General features: G+C 45.0%; 1 long non-coding RNA gene across 1 annotated transcript; it reads left to right on the top strand.

Annotated features, from left to right (window-relative positions):
- The first annotated feature begins 4260 nt into the window (after positions 1-4260).
- LOC123599986 lies at positions 4261-18299 on the top strand. The gene is made up of 3 exons (XR_006713402.1): positions 4261-4595; positions 5682-5792; positions 18063-18299. It is a non-coding gene; the product is annotated as an uncharacterized LOC123599986 (long non-coding RNA).
- Positions 18300-19074: the final 775 nt, after the last annotated feature.

The following is a 19074-nucleotide window of genomic DNA, read 5'->3' as shown; positions in this document are numbered from 1 at the left end:
GCCTTCGGTGCTTTGTCTCTTGCACGAAATGGTTGGATTAGATTTCATATCACTCAACCAGTATTTCCTGCCCCTCTGCCATGTGCCAGGCAGAGACTGCATCAGTCATGAACAATATCCTTAAGAAGCCTACAGATTAGTAGAATTAAGACAGGGACTGTAATGCCAGTAGAAAGTGAGAGGTCACATCTTGGGATGTAGCTGAGACTGATGGGGGTGTCTGAGACTAAACCCAAACCTGTCCTTTGGGATGGGCCTGGTGCTCAGGGGTTGGTGCCACGATAGTTATGAAGAGAAGATCCAGATCTCATCTCTTCCACACCTCTCAGTCAGAAGTAAGCTTTTTCTCATTCATTCTGACTCCAGCTCTTGATCTAACCCCTTTAAAACACCAGTTCCTTCTGGGGAGGGTTAATGGTGATGGTTAATCTTATGTGTCAGCTTGACCCAGCCCCGGGCTGCCCTGACATTTGATCAGACATCATTCTGTTGAGTCGTTGTAAGGGTGTTTCTGGATGACGTTAACATTCTTGAATTGGTAAATTGAGTGAAACAGATCGCCTTCTCTCATGTGGGGAGGCCTCATCCAGTCAATTCAACAACAAGGTGGGGGGAACTCCTGCCTGAGGGCTGATGTGGGACATCATGTTTCACCTGCCTTTTGACACAAACTTGAAGAATCAACCTTCCCGGTTCTCAAGCCTCTGGCTTTTGCACTGAAACTTTGCCATGAGCTCTCCTAGTGTTCAGACTTTCAGACTCAGACTGGAACAATATCATTGGCTTTTCTGGGTTTCTAGCTTGCTGACTACGGATCTTGGGATTTCTCAGCCTCCATAATTGCATGAGCAAATTCCTTATTATCTATCTCTATCTATGTATCTGTTATCATCTACAATATATATGTATTGAGAGGGTCTCTCTCTCTCTCTTTTTTCCTCATCTCTTACCGGTTCTGCTTTTGTGGGGAACCCTAACATGGAAGGTAAGAAGGTACCTACACGTTCCTGGGTGTGTCTGTAACAGTAACTGGACTAGGTGGCTTTATATCCATTAGCTGCTTATTCATTAAACATAACACCCCTCTGAGGGTGGGTGTAATTTCCAGCTTACGGATGAGAACCTCGAGGCTCAGAGAGGTGAAGCAACATCCCCAGGGTCACACGACCAGCAGATGACAAGATCGGTTTAAAATCTCACTCCCTTTGGCACCATAGCTCGTGCTGTTCCTCCCCCACTCAACTCCTCCTTCCTTCCCTGTATGTTTTCTCTCTCTAGTAGATAGTAAGTTTTTTGTGGACAGAAACCAGGTCCAGTTATTTTCCCTCTGCGTGTCCACCTTTCATTTTTGTGCTTAATGCAGGATCTGGCACACGCGGTGAGGGTGGGGGTGACCCCAGGAATTGTGGAGTGATCTGTCTCGCTCATGGGACTGCTTTTGCAGGACAGGACTTTAGAGAACGCATAGCCCTACCCATCCCTCCTTCTTCGGCCCTTGTTCCATGGTGCTGTTAATTATCATATGGCCATTCATTCGCCCATGGCAATTCCAGGGTGTTCTCAAGTTTGCGCTGAAAAGCTGAGGATCACGCTCCCCAGGAAACACTTCCCCAAGCCCCTTCTGGCGCTTTGACTTGCCTGTGCCGCCTGGGCCTGGAGCCAGCTCTGCCTTGGGGCTGGGAGGAGAGAGTGTGGGCTGAAGAGGACAGGGAGACCCTGACAGGCCTGCTGGGCCCCTGCTGGGTGAACTCTGGCTATAAATAGAAGGAATACGAAGCTGAGTGTTTTTAATATGCACATTGAATTCATTTATTTAATGAAGAATTTTCCTGGAAAAGAGAGCTGAGCTGTCAGAGCCGAGCTATTTTTGAGTAGGATGTAAAAGAAAAAGTCAAGAGAATTATTTGCTGTTTGGATTTAGGCTTTTAAAATAGGTCACGACAAAAAACAACACCGTAGGGGCAGAAAGAAGATCGGTGTTCACCAGGGGCTAGAGGTGGGGGTGAGGGATGGACTGGAAACAGGCATGAAGGCACTTTCTGGGTCGAGAGTAGCATTTTATGTCCCACTGTGGTAGTAGTTACACGCGGCTGTTCGTGGAGCTAACAACGTCGGAAATAAATGAATTTTACTGTATGCAAATTATACCTCAACAAGCCTGATCTTCAAGGGAGGAAGGGAAGGAGTGGGGAATGAAACTTTTCAAGCATCTACTTTGAGGGGTGGAGTTCTCTGGAGCTTCTTTAGATACTTGATCTTCTTACAAAACCATGGAGAGAGATCATTCTGTGCCCTTTGCCGATGAACCCCAGAGATTGGGAGAGCCTAGATTAGTTGCCTCGGGTCACACATAAGCTGCCGCTGGACCTCTTAAGGAGGTTTCAGAATTCCACGGCGCCCTCCCTCCACCTATCCCGATGTTCGGAGAGAAGGAGGCGAGAAGTCTGGGAACAGACAGAACTGGGTTTGTGCTCCTCATGTTAAATGCTTCAGACAACTCTATGCTCTTTCTCCAAAATGTTCCCCCATTCTGTATTCTTTGGCTGTTTCTGGCTGCATCTGGGAAAAGGTCTTAATAAGGTGCTAATGGTCTTTAACAGCTTTATTTAGTACCCTTGGACCTCCCTTTTTATCAAGTGTGCTTGACTTTGGGCAGACTTTGAAACCTGAAAGGGGGTGCGGTGTGCTCCTTAGGGCCTGCCATCATTCCTGGATGCCATTCCCGTGGCTGACATCATTAATCAATCACGATACTCTGTGTACCCTGACTTGCTCTTACAATCCTTCATGACATGGTCTTCTGAGCAGCAATTACTAACCCATTCGAGTTGGCCCTCAAAATCGAAAGGCTATGTGCCATTATACCTGTGTTATGAGCCTAATGGAGGTGCATTTGTAAACTGAGGGTGAAATCTTATCCTTTCCTCTCCTCAGACCCGGAACCCTGAGAAAAGCTGATGGGTGGAAATAGTGGCAAAAGTAGACAACGCACGGATTAGACAGCTAGACTTGGATTTGGACGTCAGCCCCGTACCACTGCCTTCCCATCCCAACATTCATTTTACTCATTTTCGAGATGGGGATATCAATAACAGCTCTCCAGTAGGGTCATGGTGAAGTTGAAATCAAATGAGATCGCCCGTAGGAAATAGAACTCGCCAGGTCCTCAGCTCCGTGCTAAGGACCATTACATGTGTTATCTTGTTCAACCCTTGCAACAAAGTTGTGCATGAGAAACTTTTCAACCTGCATTAAATAGTACTTTATTCAGGTCACACACGAAAGAGTGTACTCAGATCTGAGTTGAAGACTCCTACGGTTAATTACAAGCTACAGTGTGTCTCGTTCTAGGCCAGGGACAGCAGTACTTGGGTTGCTGCGTCCTGTTTTGGAGGACTGAGTTGACTGGCAAGGACTCACACAGGAAGTGGCTCGTACACCAGCCTGGTAGAGGGCCTGAAGAAATGAAGAAGGCCTCTGCAGCAGGGAATTCTGGGAGTGGTCAATGGTACCAGTACCGTTTTCAGGAGCCTGCTGGTCTGTTTGGGGGTCTTTGCACAAATTAGGAAAAAGTACTTTATCTGGGCTGAAGAATTATGAAAGTCACTCCCTTTGGGAAGACACAGTTCAAACAGGAGGCAAAGCTAAGAGTGTTTGGATGAAAAAAAATGGGGTCCCTTCCTCTGGGTGGAGGAATTAGTACGAGGTGGGAGCTCAGCAAACATTCAGTCTTTTGACTGGTATCTTTTTGCAGTACACGACCTGTACAACAATATAAAATGGACTGTATCTTGACGGCTGGAAAAGGCAGTCTTAGGAACTTGGAAGCAGGTGAGAGGTGACTGTCTCTATAGGTAATTTCATCAGGCAGGTAACATCATTGGCCTGAATCAGAATTAGAATCCAGCTCTGAATGTTTCCAAAGCCAGACTGACTGATCATAAGAATTACTGGGGTCGGCGGGGCGCGGGGAGGGACTCTTAGTAAAAATGCAGATTATCAGCCCCTGAATAATCAAACTTAGTAAATCTGGGATGGGCAATTCTTTTTTTTTTTTTTTTTTTTTAAAGTTTATTAATTTATTTTATTGAGAGAGAGAGAGAGAGAGAGCGAGAGAGAACGTGTGTCTGTGAGCGGGAGAGGGGCAGAGAGAGAGGGAGAGAGAGAATCCCAAGCAAGCTCTGTGCCATCAGCTTAGAGCCCAATGCAGAGCTTGATCCCATGAATCATGAGATCGCGACCTGAGCCGAAATCAAGAGTCAGATGCATAACTGACTGAGCCACCCGTGTGCCCCTGGGATGGGTGATTCTTATGGCCAGAAAAGGTTAGGAAACACTGCTCTATTCCATGCTCATCGCAATGCGTTGCAACTGTCTCTGTTGGTGGCCATGGTAACCATCTGGCCTGCTGGACTGTCTCTTGAGGGCAGTACCACATCTACGTCCATAGCACATAGAGCAATGTCTGGCACGTACCTTGAATAAAAGAGTCAATCAACGGAGAAACCATGCATCATTTGAATGACTTCACAGTCCAGAGCGTTCTGGCTTACTCATCATGCTATTACTCCCTGCCAAGGTAGCTTCACCTACATGTATGTATTCCTTCCCTGCTTCCTCCCTTCTTCCTAGTCCCCTAATCACCACCTGTTTCTCAACCTAACCCCACAGGACAGGATCTATCATTCTGGGAGACCCTTTCAGACTTATCTAGAGCATGGCATGTTTCCTGATAGTCATACCTACTTTTGGGTCTGGCTGCTGCTTCTAACTTGTTGTGTGTGATTGCACATCTTTAAGCCTCATTTCTTCCTTGATAAGAGGAATGGTTTTTACTGTATGATTTCTGAAGTCTCTTCTAACTCTGGATTGCTGGAATCCTGTGACTGGAATCTAAGATTTCTGGTAAATTCTGGGGGCACCTGGGTGGCTCAGTTGGTTAAGCATCTGACTTCAGCTCAGGTCATGATCTCACAGTTTGTGGGTTCGAGCCCCGCACTGGACTCTGTGCTGACAGCTCAGAGCCCGGAGCCTGTTTCAGATTCTGTGTCTCCCTCTCTCAGTGCCCCTCCCCTGCTCACGCTCTGTCTTTCTCTGTCTCTCAAAAGTGAATAAACATTAAAAAAAATTTAAAAAAATTAAAATTTCTGGTAAATTCTGTAAGATGAGAAGGATGTATTAGAGGCCTTCAAATTGACATCATGTAGTCTGTTGGTCGGAGCCTGGGCGATGAGCAGCTGTAGTCTGGGAATTTCTGGAGATCTTGCTTTGCTGGTGGGAGGCTTTCTATCATGGGCATGCTCCAGCAGATTCTGGCCACCCCCATGGGCGACTCAGTAAATACTGGCTGCCTAATGGATGTGTTGGATGGGAAGCCAACTGGATGCGTGAAGGGCCCTGGAAAGCATGGCAGTTCAAAGGCAGGCGGCTGTGCTGAGTAGGTTTCCAAGTGCGCTTACCCTCCGAGACTTTGAATGTGAGCTCCATCGGAAAATCACAAGTGTCTGCTTCCAAGGGAATGGCTTCTAGTAATAATAATAATAAAAAGGGGCTTTGAAGGCTTCTTGGAAATCAGCTTCTATAAAATAGTGTGTTGAGAAATTGAGTTGCAAGTCAAGCAGAAACACGGGTTGAAATTCTCCCTCTGCATCCTCATTCTTTTAAAATGTTTTCTTTTTAAGTATGAAAATAATGTGTGCATCTGGCTAAAGAATCCAAACAGTTCAGAAACGTGCAAAACACAAAGCAGAAATCTCCTTTCCCCGCTCTGTCCTCGTCTCCCATCCCGCGAGGTAACAATTTATTTCTCTTTTTGTGTGTGCTCGCTCTGTGAGTTTATAAAAATTTAAAAAAATGTGTTGTGGTAAAATGCTCAGAAGATTTACCATTTTAACCATTTTTAAAAATTTTTTTAATTTAAAATTGAGAGAGAGAGAGAGAGAGAGACGGAGAGGGAGAGAAAGTGGGGAGGGGCAGGGAGAGAGGGAGACAGAGGATCTGAAGCAGGCTCCACATTCACAGCAGACACCCGGATATGGGGCTCAAATCCACAAACTTGCACGACCATGACCGGAGCCAAAGTCAGACATTTAACTGGCTGAGCCACCCAGGTGGCCCACATTGTAACCATTTTTAAATGTACAGTTCTGTGGCATGAACTACACTCCCTCTCCTGTCTCTACAACGTTTTTCATCTTCCCCCGAGTGAAACTCTGTACCCATGAAACAGTAACTCCTCATTCCCCCTCCCTCCACCTCTGGCCACAGCCCTTTACTTCCGGTCTCTATCCATTTGTCTGCTCTGGGTAGGGGGAGTCAGGCAGGGTTTGTCCTTTTGTGACTGGCTCATTTCCCTTAACGTAAACGAGCTCTTTTAGACTGGTTTTTGTTTCAGGCCGGGCACTACTGTAACTCTAACTCATATGCTTGTATGGTGTTATTTAATCTCTCAAACTTCAATAGTATTTGTTGATTCCTGCAGTGAAAGATTTAGGTCATTGCTCTACTTCCAGAATCCCTTCTCGCTCTCCATCTCTCATGCTATCAGTTTTAGTTCTTGAAGTTATTTTTAGCATTTCAAGTAAGTGGCCCTCTCTACTGAACCCCAGACTCGTACATCCAACCGCTTGCTTGAGATCTCCAGCTGGGTATCTAACAGACATCTCAAACTTGAAATGTCTCCGGTGAAACCCATGGTCTTGGGCCCCACCCCTCCCTGCCCCCTGCAACCCACTCCCCCGCCCAGTCTTCCCCACTCAGTAAATGCCAGATTCGTCTTTGCAGTTGCTAAGTGCCCACATCTTACAGTCATCTCCCTTTCCTCACTCCTTTGTGACCCCCTCATGCCTCAAGCCCCAAATGATGGAAAATCCTATTGACTTTACCTCAAACTATACCCAGACCCCAGCCACTTCTCATTACCTCCCCTTGTCCAAATCATGGTCGTCTCTCACTTGAATTATTGAGATATTCTAACTTGTCTCCCTGCTTCCACCCCTGCCCTCCTGTAGTGTAAGTACAAAATACTAGTCAGAGAAGTTCTTTTAACATGGGTATCAGATCAGGTTACTCCTCTGTTCAGCCAGTGGTTGATTCTTTTTTTTTTTTTAACGTTTATTTATTTTTGAGACAGAGAGAGACAGTGCATGAACGGGGGAGGGTCAGAGAGAGGGAGACACAGAATCTGAAACAGGCTCCAGGCTCTGAGCTGTCAGCACAGAGCCCGACGCGGGGCTCGAACTCACGGACTGCGAGATCATGACCTGAGCCGAAGTCGGCCGCTTCACCGACTGAGCCACCCAGGCGCCCCAAGCCAGTGGTTGATTCTTATTCAGAATAAAGGCCAGAGTCCTTAAGATGGCCAAGGAGGCTCCATAGGGTGCTTTTCAAACTTTAAGGTGCAGAGGGTTCACCTGTGGGTCTTGTTAAAGTGCAGATTCTGATCCTGGGTAATGAGTCCTGCTGGCTGACGACTACACTTTTACTGCAGGATCGTCCCCACAACCCACATACTCATCCTCCCTCGCTTCTGGGGCCTGTGTCTTATACTCCTCTTCCCTCCTCTTGTTCCAGCCTCAGGGTCTCTGGTCTCTAGGTTGCGTGCTCCCCCCCTCCTTCTTTGTACTTGCAGTTCCTTCTGCCTAGAACACTCCCCAGGTATTTGTAAGGCTCACTCTCTTCCGTCCTTCAGATCATTTCCCGAGTATCATTTCTCCGGAGACTTTCTCTCCTCTCTGTATTTAAAATGGCACCCCATCTGTCTATGGCTTTCCCTAGCACCTGTCCCTCTTTGCTTTTTCTGTATAGAAAAGATATACAAAGTATGGCCTCTAGGCCATGCATCAAATCCGGCCCACTGCTTACTATTATAAATAAAGTTTTATTGGAAGAAAGCCACATACATTTATTTATGTATTGCTTACAGCTGCTTTCCTGCTATAATGACAAAGTATTTGTAACAGAGAACTTCTGGCCTGCAAACCTAAAATATTTACTCTGTATCTGACTTTTGACAGAAAAAGTTCACTGACTCCTGCTTTGCGGCATTGACCGCCATCTAACTCACTCGATAAGTCATGCATTTATTTATAATCTGTCTCTCCTCACTAGAATGTAAACTCTGTGATAAAAAGGGTTTTATCTATTTTGTTCGCTGTTAGATTCCTCATGCATAGGAAGGTGACTAGCGGAGAGAGTTACTCAATGGATGTTTGTTAAATGAATGGTTAGAAGTTAAATTATCTACTTATGTATATATAATTATACATACAAACTGGGGGTTGTCAGAGGTGGGGGTGAGGGTGGGTAGGTGAAATAGGTGAAGGGGCTTAAGAGGTACAAACTTCCAGTTATAAAATAGATAAGTCATGAAGATGAAAAGTACAGCATAGGGAATACAGTCAATAGTATAGTAAAAACTTTGTATGGTGACTGTAGCTACGCTTATCTTGGAGAGCATTTTGTAATGTATATAATTGTTGAATCACTATGTTGTATACCTGAGACTAATTTAATATGGGATGCCAACTGTATTTTGCTTAAAAAAATCTATCCAGGGGTGCCTGGGTGGCGCAGTCGGTTGGGCGTCCGACTTCAGCCAGGTCACGATCTCGCGGTCTGTGAGTTCGAGCCCCGCGTCGGGCTCTGGGCTGTTGGCTCAGAGCCTGGAGCCTGTTTCCGATTCTGTGTCTCCCTCTCTCTCTGCCCCTCCCCCATTCATGCTCTGTCTCTCTCTGTCCCAAAAATAAATAAACGTTGAAAAAAAAAATTAAAAAAAAAAATCTATCCATCCTTAAACTTTTATTTTTTATCAGTCATTTAGATAGTACTCCTGACTTCCCATCATGTAACAGTAGGACACTATTGGACCTATACTTTCTGCCCCTTCACCTCCCCCCGCCCTAACTCCTGATGGCCAACATTATTTTCATCCTGTCAGTCTTGATACCGATTGTGTTTGGTACTATAATTATAACTAAATCTCACCTGCTTTGTCTCTGGGTTACTTCTAATCACCCCCGCCAAAAAAAGCATCCCAAATATTGTAATTGGATAAATAGTAGTTGATATAGAATATAGAAGTGTTATTGAGCCCATGAAGAAGAAATGGTAATTCTAAGCTATGGCGCAGGAAGAGAAATATTCCTGTCCTATTGCGTAAATAGATGATCTTTTCTTACTCTCTTTCGGTTATTTAATTTGTGTGTATTTGGATCATGACTTCTGTACGACTTTTGATTTTTCCCAAAGTTCCTAGTGCATCTTTTAAAAAACATTTGTAGAATATGCAAATGTAGCCATCACATATTTGAGGTCATTGGGCCTCTTAGTCTGTGATTTTGCTGTGGAGTTCACTCTCTCCTTAAGATATTTTTTTCACAGAGCCTTCTGGCTTTCTCGTCTAATTTTGATAAAATGCTTGCTGGATTTATTGCACAGCTGTAAATCCACCTCGTACATTTTACTTCTGGATTAGTTCCACTGTTTCTTGCATCATATTTATTTATATTTCTTAGCTTCCTTTTTCATTCTGCTATAGTATATTCCCAAGTAATTGTTTTCAGAAGAGGAGTGTGGGAGGGAACTGTACAGTTTCCTGTTGCTGCTGTAACACATCACTGCAAACTTAGTGACTTAAAACAACACACATTTATTATCTTAACACTTCTGTAGGTTAGATGTCTGACATAGGTCTCACTAGGCTAAAATCAAAATATTGGCAGAGCTGGATTCATTTTTGGAGACACTCAGGGAAAATCTGTTTCCTTGCCTTTTCTGGATTCTAGATGTTTCTTGCATCCTTTGGCCCTGGGCTGCATTCCTCCATCTTCAAAGCCAGCATTGTGACATCTCTCTGACCATTCTTCTCCAGTCACATCTCTCTCTGACCACGAAGGGAAAGGTTTCCCACTTGCAGTGACCCCTGTCAGGGTCCTTAATTTGTTTATATCTGCAAGTCCGTATGGGGTGACATAGTCATAGGTTTCTGGAATTAGGATGTGGACACCTAATTCTGGGGAGAGTCATTCTTTGCCTGGTATATAATCTTTTGGATTCCCTCCCCCCCACATTTTGGAAATTCTCAAATTAGTTTCACACTCTTTATAAAGTTCTAGATTCAAAAGCATGTTCTCTCATAACTTCATAGACACTCCTCCAGGTCCTCTGGGGCCAATAACTATTGACACAAGATCTGTACGCAGTCTGATCCTTTGTCCTTTTCAGGTGCATTTACTGCCAGATCCCCTGGCATCTTTTAGAAGTGTCTTGCTTGAAATTTCATCAGATCATGACTGGGAGTGCATTTTCATTTTTGTTGTTTGCTTTGTTTATGTCTATCATGCTGATATGATCCTGAAATGATCCTTTCAACCTAAGACTCAAATCTCTTTTTAAGGACAAGGAGTATGTTTTCTTTCTTTCTTTTTTTTTTTTTTTCCTATTTTTTTTCTTCAGTATCGGCACCACTCCGTGGCTTTCACTAACATCCCCTTAGAGGAATTCTGAGTCTTCTGGACCCATTCTCCATTTAGTTTAACTTGATTTCCCTCCTCCTTGTCTTCTGGTACCTGTGTCATGGGATTGCCTTGACTTCATCTCCCAGAGGACTCATTTGGTCTCTAGCCGTTACCAACCTATTATTTGGCGCCACTGCTAAATTTTTGGCATGTTGATGAACATAGTTCACATTTCCAGTGACGCTTCACTGCCTGTTTCTCATGGCGACACTAACTTTTCAAATTCCTGTGAGCTTTCTGAGAAATGTGCTTTGAAAATTCTCTTCCGTTTCGTGCTTATGTCTGTTGCCTCCAGGATGCACTCTGTGCATTTTTTCAGTCTTGGGATTTCTCTTTCTCATCAGTTTTCCTCAAATGTTGACCTAGTTGGCTTACATTTTTTAATTATTATTTTTTGGGGGGGGAGAGAGTGTGGGGGGGGGCGGAGAGGGGTAAAGGGAGAGAGAGAGAGAATCCCAAGCAGGCTCTGTGCCCAGTGCTGAGCCTGATGTGGGGATCAATCTCATGACCCTGGGATCATGATCTAAGCCTAAATCAAGAATTGGACGCTTAACCAACTGAGCCGTCCTGGCACCCTCAGTTGGCTTACTTTTATTTGTGACTCTCTTGCCTGACAGCATAGGCAGCTGGATGGCACGGTTTCCCTTAGTGATCGTGGTCCATTTATCCAAAAACCTCTGCGTAGATGAGCAGGTCCCCTTGAATGGCAGGCTGGTCCTTATTGGACATGGCGGGGAGCAGAGCAGGTTGCTTGAGCTCCCACAATTTCCGTGGTGAAAGGGAGTGCGCTGTGGGGTTTGAGCACCGCAGCACATTTCTGACTTGGGTGGAACATCTTTCTTCTTTTTCTTCAGCTCAAGATGGGCTTGTGGATTTACCCTGAACTCTTCCCTGCCCTCATCCCCAGCCCTCATGCAGACTGTTGGCCCTTCCCAGGGTAGTCTTGATTCTTTCATCATGGCCATCCCATAGCCCTCTCTGGTTCCCCAGGCCTGCTCACTTCTGTTCTAAAGCCTTTCTAGGGCTCTACTAGGTTACACTGGGTCACACACTCACTCCAGTCTTCTGTCTGTGTCTGTCACTGACCTCTTGTGCTCTAGCTTATGCCTTAGTAATTCCATTTGCTTTCTACCCTTCAGAGATTTGTGTGTGGTTTGTACCTGCTTGTTTTGTTTTGTTTTGTTTTGTTTGTTAATCAGTACTTCCAAGGATTTATGTATTCTATTTTGTACGTCTTTGTTAGCTGTTCAATGGGGTCTTGTCTGGGAGCCATGTCCAGTCTGACATCTTGAACCGTAGACCTGAAATTCTAAAAGTCCAAATGCAATTCATAAAGGAAATAACTTATATAATCTCCTCTTGGAAGTGTTTTTTGCCCCTCTGTCCCAACTGAGATTATTTAGGGCCTCTCCTTGGGACTCTATTTAGAGTCACATGTCACATTGTGTTATTATTTGCCTCCGTATATTGGCTGTGCCTCCAAGCTGTAGGGGCTTTGAGTACAGCCTATCTGTTCATCTCCAGATTCCTAGTTACGCACATGGTAGGGAGTCTGAATATTTATAGACTGTGAGTGGATATACACCTACTCTGTGAACATGGGAATCCAAGGTACTACTGCATGGCTTTAGCGTTTGAGGGATTCAAAGCACAGTGGGGACAACAGACATGTGCACTGATAATTCTAAAACAGTGTAAACAGAGTGGATGCCCAGTGTGTGGGGCCATGGACAGGAGAGCAGATAACTGTGCTTGGGGGGTGGAGAGAAATCAAGAAAGGCCTTCAGAAGGAGATTATATTTATGTAGTTGTGAAGAGCACATAGGGCTCTCAGGTAGTTCCAGGTGTATTAAAGCATTCCAGGAACAAAACAGTCGTTCAAAGTGAATTATGGCTGGGGTACAAAGTGTAAGGGGGGGCAGTGGCAGAGGAGGGATCTGAAGAGATAGATGGGGGCCAGAACACGCCCGTTGTCCGCGGTGAAGGTGGGCATTTTGTACTCGATCCTGAAGGGAGCCACTGGGAGCTTGTAAACAAGGGGTAGTATGGTCACGTTGGCGTATCATAAAGATATTGACTGCAGTATAGAGGATGGACGAGCAGCGTCCAGAAGATTTGGGACTTGACTGCAGTAGTCTAAGTGAGAAGTGTTGACCAAGGGAGCAACAGCTGGAGTAAAGTTGGAGAGATGGGTTTGGGAAACGGCAGGAGGACAGGATGGTGGACTTTAGTGACTTTTAGATGTGAGGGGTTGATGGGGAGGGAAGAGGCAAGCTTTCGGAGGCACTTCTGGTGCTGGGGCTCTCGGATCCAATGATTGCAGGAAAGGACATGAGTGCTTTTGTTTTTTGGTAAATCTCAACTGAAAGGCAACGAGGCCGTGGCAGCAGTGATTTATGAGACTCAACCAGGCTGTTTCAGTCCTTTCTGAAATGCGTATTTCAGCTGAAATGAGGGAAAGGCGTGTCTTCAGCTCTGGCTTTGACAGCCAGGCTCCCCGTTTCCTTCCCAGGAAACCGAATAGGAGTGGGATATCCTGATGAGCTACATGAGATCAGCTTCTTGTCAAGTTTGGATTAATTTTTAAAATGGAATTAGCATCCAACTGAAATGGATGTCAACTGCTTGGAATGCATCTTTGGATCTGAGTGATTTTGATATGAACCAAATGTGATCGCCTTGTAAAGTTTTTGTCTATGCAGAACCATCTTGATATTTGAACCCCGCCCCAAGTTTAACTCTTAGGAACCCTCCAAGAGAAGGATACATGTCACTTGTTTGGCCTTTGTGCATCTCTACCTCATTCTCTCTCTCTCTCTTTAACATACTCTTTAGCTCTTCTTAACCATGACAACACAATTCAGAAGCGTTCGGGAAAAGTGGGGGAAGAAGTCTTACCAGATACGAGCGCTTTCCGGGTGTTGGGCATACCCACCAGCGGTACTGCATGGACCTGCGCAACCACATTAAACATAAGAATCACAATCCCCTTTTGGTAGATGTTGAAATCAGACCTCAAAGGGGCCTTCAAGTTAGTAAATAGCAGAGGGCATTCAAATACAGTGCCATCTGATGTGCCATATGAACTACCTGCTGTGGCCCAGCATTATACCTGCAGTACTCCATTTAATCCTCACAGCCATGGAAAACTGTAGAAACATAGAGAAGACTAATTGTCTTCTCTATTTGTAGGCCAGCGGTACGCATTATAGGTCTCAGAGGTGTTAAGAGACATATAGGCAATATTATATGGCATTGCAGGAAAACTTCCCATAAGGCTATTCAGATAAAGAAAGAACCTCTTTCGAAAGCGGTTTTCTGGATGGCCATACTCAAAACCTTAGTGATGGGGAAGATGGTAGGGGAGTAACTTGTTCTGCGCCCTGGATTGGACCGTTCCGTATTCCACCCTTAATTCTAATACTTCAAACCGCCATTGAGGTGGGTGTAATGGTTCCTGTTTCCTAGATGAAGGAACTGAAATCCAGAAAGGTTAGGTAAAGGTTAAGTAATTCACAAGCTTTCTGCCCAGGTCCAGCCGACCCAAAGCTACAGGTTTTCGGAATAGCGCTAACCCACTTGGAGGGCCGTTATTTAGAGACACACGTAAGGAGGAAGAAAGTGATGAGGACGCAAGCCCTGCCATTGGTATTTCACTTGGCCCATTAAGTTTCCCTAGGTGGTGAAGAGACGCCCTTTGATGAAATTTGCAGATGATGCTAAATCAGGCCCTCTGTAGACATGAGTAACACAAAAAAGCAATACAAATGATCCCAAATGAAGGAGGTTAGTAGTGCAGGCAGGAAATAACAAGATGAGATTGATTACCACAAGGGAAATTCTGAATTAAAACCTCTGTGCCAGCCAATGTGACTAACATAAGCACCTTTCAGTAGCTCAGAGCTCTGCAAGTTGGAAGGGCAGGAGTGGTCACTGTGTCTGGCTCCTTCACCTACAGATAAGGAGACTCAGGCTCAGACAGGAGATGGAAATGATCCAGGGCCACAGTCAAATTAATGACAGGGTTGGGATGAACCCCACGTCTCCTGTCTTGTAACTGATTTCTCCTTTCATTATGGCCCATGGGTTTTGGAGTCAAAGGTACTTAAACTTAACTCCACCGTTTAGATGCTGTGTGTCTTCAGGCGGGTTACTTAACCTGCTTGAATCTGAGTTTTCCTATCTGGAAGAGTGGTAAAGTGATACATATTCCTGAGGGTTATTTTGGGAAGTGAAATGGTCAGTACCTGACATATCGAGGTTTAAGAAAGATTAATTCCCTCTATTTGCAGCAGAGGAACCCCTTAAGGGCAAAATAGCTATGGTGCAAGGTACGTGGTCTCCACTACTCCATGCACGAATGGATGCTGAATGAGCATCTTCCAGGAAGATGGGCAGTGGATACAGTGGGAGCAGCTAATGCCATACGGCTGCAGTCAACAGTGTCTTGAAGTCGACCGATGAAAAATTAATCACGCAGAGCCTGTTACACGCAAGGGAGACTTGGTGCCACCTCGCGGGATGCAAGAGAGTAGTGGGGCGGAATGTCACTGACTGCTGAGGCCGTTGGGAGAGACAACCTGAGGAGGTGGGGACTGGAGCCAGAAAGAATTGTTTTCAGAGGGACGAGCCCACGTGAGCGCCGACTTGGAACATGATTGCCACACGGGGTGCTGCCTAACGTGAAAAGTGGGGGCACGCGTGCCTTGTTTATAGGAGAGGGTGTTCAGGTGGCAGTGGGCCACGTTAAAGGCTGCATTCACCAAGTGTGGAGTTCCCAAAGGAGACAGCCCTCAATCAGTTCTTTGGCTCTTGGATCCTGCATCACACTGGGGACGTAGAAGATTGGAGATGAAGATTGCAGGCTAAAAGAGGATTTGCGAGGAAAACGTCTTTGGTGTGAGGGGTGCCCTGAATCCCAGTCCTTCAGGGGTAGGGTCGGGGAAGGGCACATCACCCTTCCTTCAAAACCAGTGTGAGGGCTTCTGTGGGGCCATCTGGAGTGATTGGTAAGAGTCCTCTGAAGTGACAGTGACAGAGGGGGCTGGCTCTGTCTCCTGCCTGGGATAGCTAGCCGCTCGTGGCCATGGCCATGGAGAGGAGGGTTGGTGGCCCTGGATTGGCCTGCCTCTCAGATTCTGTCAGGTCAGAGCTGCTGGGTGTTTCTGGAAGAATATATACAGGCCACGTGGGAGAGAATGCAGGCCTGGAGCCACGCAAAGTTCTACGCAAACCACCTACTAGGGAGGGAGAACTAACTAGGGAGTCCGCATGAACCGGATTGCTGGAACAAGGGGATGGGGTGTGGGAAGGGGACAGCCAGCTGAGGGGAACCTATCACAAGTATCATCTAGTGCTCCCAGTGAGGGTCTAAACAAAGGTTGCAAATACCAGTTCTTCTCCCAGCTTTAATCATCTTTTTTTTTTTTAGTTGTTTTTAAAATTTATTTCTTTTGAGGGAGAGCAAAAGAGCAAGCAGGGGAGGGGCAGAGAGGGAGGGAGAGGGAGAATCCCAAGCAGGCTCCATGCTGTCCACGCAGAGCCCGACAAGGGGCTCGAATCCACGAACTGTGAGATCATGATCTGAGCCAAAATCAAGAGTCAGATGCTTAGCCAACTGAACCACCCAGGCGGCCCCCAGCTTTAATCGTCTTTAATGAGGCACCAGGAGCAGAGAGTGAGCGCTGGCTTATGACAATACTTGTGAAGTGGAAGTTCTCCGGTGCTGCCCTTTACCATGTTCTCTTCTCTCTTTGTCCCTCTACCAGTCCAACCCCAGGATGTGTCCGCAGACCAGAGGTAGCAGAGTTGTGGGAGGAGGAGCTGGGATATGAAAGGGTACAGTCCCCTGGACTGCAGTAAACCAGAGACAGAGGAGGAGAAAGTATTCATGTTCCACAAAGTTGGAAGCTTTTGCCTATTACGTTGACGTTACTGAAATGAGATTTTACTTAAGGGTTTGTAAAACCCCGTTTGTTTATTATTCTTTTTTTTAGTATTCTTTTTTTAAAAAAAAATTTTTTTTTCAACGTTTATTTATTTTTTTTGGGACAGAGAGACAGAGCATGAACGGGGGAGGGGCAGAGAGAGAGGGAGACACAGAATCGGAAACAGGCTCCAGGCTCTGAGCCATCAGCCCAGAGCCTGACGCGGGGCTCGAATTCACAGACCGCGAGATCGTGACCTGGCTGAAGTCGGACGCTTAACCGACTGCGCCACCCAGGCGCCCCTTTTTTTTTTTAGTATTCTTTACACCCAACATGGGGCTCACCAAGATCAAGACTCACATGCTCGTCCGACTGAGCCAGCCAGGCATCCCTTACTTAAGGATTTTAAAGGACTACTGAACATTCGATTATCTAAGAGTGAACAAGGGAGTTGGGGGCCTGCCTCAGCTTTCCTCCGGGAGTATATAGGAAGGATTACCCCACCGAGCAGGGGAGAGACATACAAAGTTCCTTTTTCAAATGCAGCTCTTGAGTCCCCTGTGTGCGCTGGTCACATTTACATATTTGATTCATTGGAGTGTAGTCTTTACATTGGCTTGTTTGATTTCTTACCAGATGGTGAGTTCTTTGATGCACTAGGACTTATGCTTATAAAAATAGGACTAAGCACATAGTGTGGACTGAGATGCCTAGAGGAAAAGTTACTTGAGTGGCTGGTAGAACAGAGACTTCTTCCCACATGCTGACCTCTCTGGTTGGCTGTCCAAGTTCCATCTGCTCAGGCACTTGCTGAGTGCCTCTTATGTCCTTCCCCACATAGTCTTTTCTCGTGTCACAAGCGAGTGTGACACCATTCTAATGGTCTCACCTTCGGGACTCCTGATGAACAACACACTTTTATTTTCTCCTCTTCTATCATTATTTGTCTTTGTTCTCTCTGAGGGCCAGACAATGTCGTTCACATCTCTGAATCCCTAGCACAGGACTGGCACCTCGAAGCTGCTCCATAAGAGTGCAGTGAAGAGCTGGACAGAGCAAATCCGAAATCCTTATAGATGATGTGGGGGTTTGAGTAGGGGCTGTGACTCAGGAGGGGCCTGGGTCCCGGACCCACCAGCTACCTGGGAAATATATGGTCTTTTCTAAGAATTGGTTCTAAGCATAATAATTAGGGCAGTAATACTCATCATAAGTGGGACCTGTGAAGGTATCTAGTAAAAGGATCTCAGTTCGGTGCCTTGTAAACAACAGGTGCCTTGTAAACAACAGACTTTCTCTTTCATGTATATATATATGTGTGTGTGTGTGTGTGTGTGTGTATGTATATATATACAAAATTATATTTATATAATTATATATAATGTATATATAACATATTTATAAATACATAATGTATAAAAAGGTACATATTGTAGTAATAATATAATAATATAAACATAGTATGTATTTATAAATTATGCATTTTATAACACATAATTATATATAATTATATATGTTTGTATAAAAATACATAATGTTATATAATTATACATTTTACACATATATATAATTTTTTAAACCCTCTTTCTCTTTATCTCCATACTTGAAACCCAAGCAGCATCTGGAGGCAGGAGTCATGGAAATGATTGGTAGTAAAGGTCAAGATCACATTGGGGGAGAGCTGAAATCAAATAACATTATCTGATACTGTGGTGCGAGAACATGGACATCAGAGGGAGAGAATGTTTGGGTTTGGGTTGGAGTCCTTTCCCTGTCATGTATCCACTCACAACCTTAGCGAGTAAATGACTTTTCTGAGTTTCCTTTCGTGTATCTTTAAAGGATGTCAGTAAGATGCCTGGGCCCTTCTAGAGGGGAAAATCTGTGTCTGTTCATCTCCATGTTCTTAGCAGCTAACAAAGCACATGGTGTACAATCATCATGATAATATAATAACTGGTAAATAATAATGAATAACTCTTCTAAACCTTTGAATGTATTAATTCGCTTAATCCCAACAGCAACACAATGAGGTAGGCACTCTTAAATTTTCGTAAATACTTGGGGAATGGAGTTTCACTCACATATCAGTAAACCAAATCAAATGCAACAATGTCCAGAAACACTAATGTATGCCATGAAAATATAAGGTAGCATTTGGGTTTTTCTATTTCTCTACTTTGATGTAGGGGACGTGCTGCTCGAGCTTATCATAAAAAAAGGGAGGGCATCTTTTAAAGAGATTTTACAAGCATTGTCCTTTGTGCGATTTCATTTAACCTTGAGTATAGCTCTTTGAGGAAGATATAATTATCTCATTTTGTAGATTTGGAAGCTGAAGCACAGAATAATAATTAGGTAGCTTAGTGACTTGCGCAGTGGCTATGCAACTATTCTATGGAAAAGCTATGATCCAGATCAGAGTTGACTATCTGCAAAACCCAGGCACTGGGAGAGATGGCTAGGTAAGGGAAGAGGGGGGAAATTCAGAGGGAAAGGAGGCATCCGCTGAGTTTGCAGTGGGTTAAAACCATCAAAAGAACTGAAGTCCTGTCCCCTATCCCCTCCAATGACATTCAAATGTTTTTCTCATTTTGGCAGTCAGAAGTAGATGTCCCTGAAGTACCGCT

The sequence above is a fragment of the Leopardus geoffroyi genome, chromosome C1 (genome assembly GCF_018350155.1).
Source record: "Leopardus geoffroyi isolate Oge1 chromosome C1, O.geoffroyi_Oge1_pat1.0, whole genome shotgun sequence".
NCBI lineage: Eukaryota > Metazoa > Chordata > Mammalia > Carnivora > Felidae > Leopardus > Leopardus geoffroyi.
The sequence above is the reverse complement of the archived record's forward strand: the minus strand, read 5'-3'. Positions and strand labels throughout refer to the sequence as shown.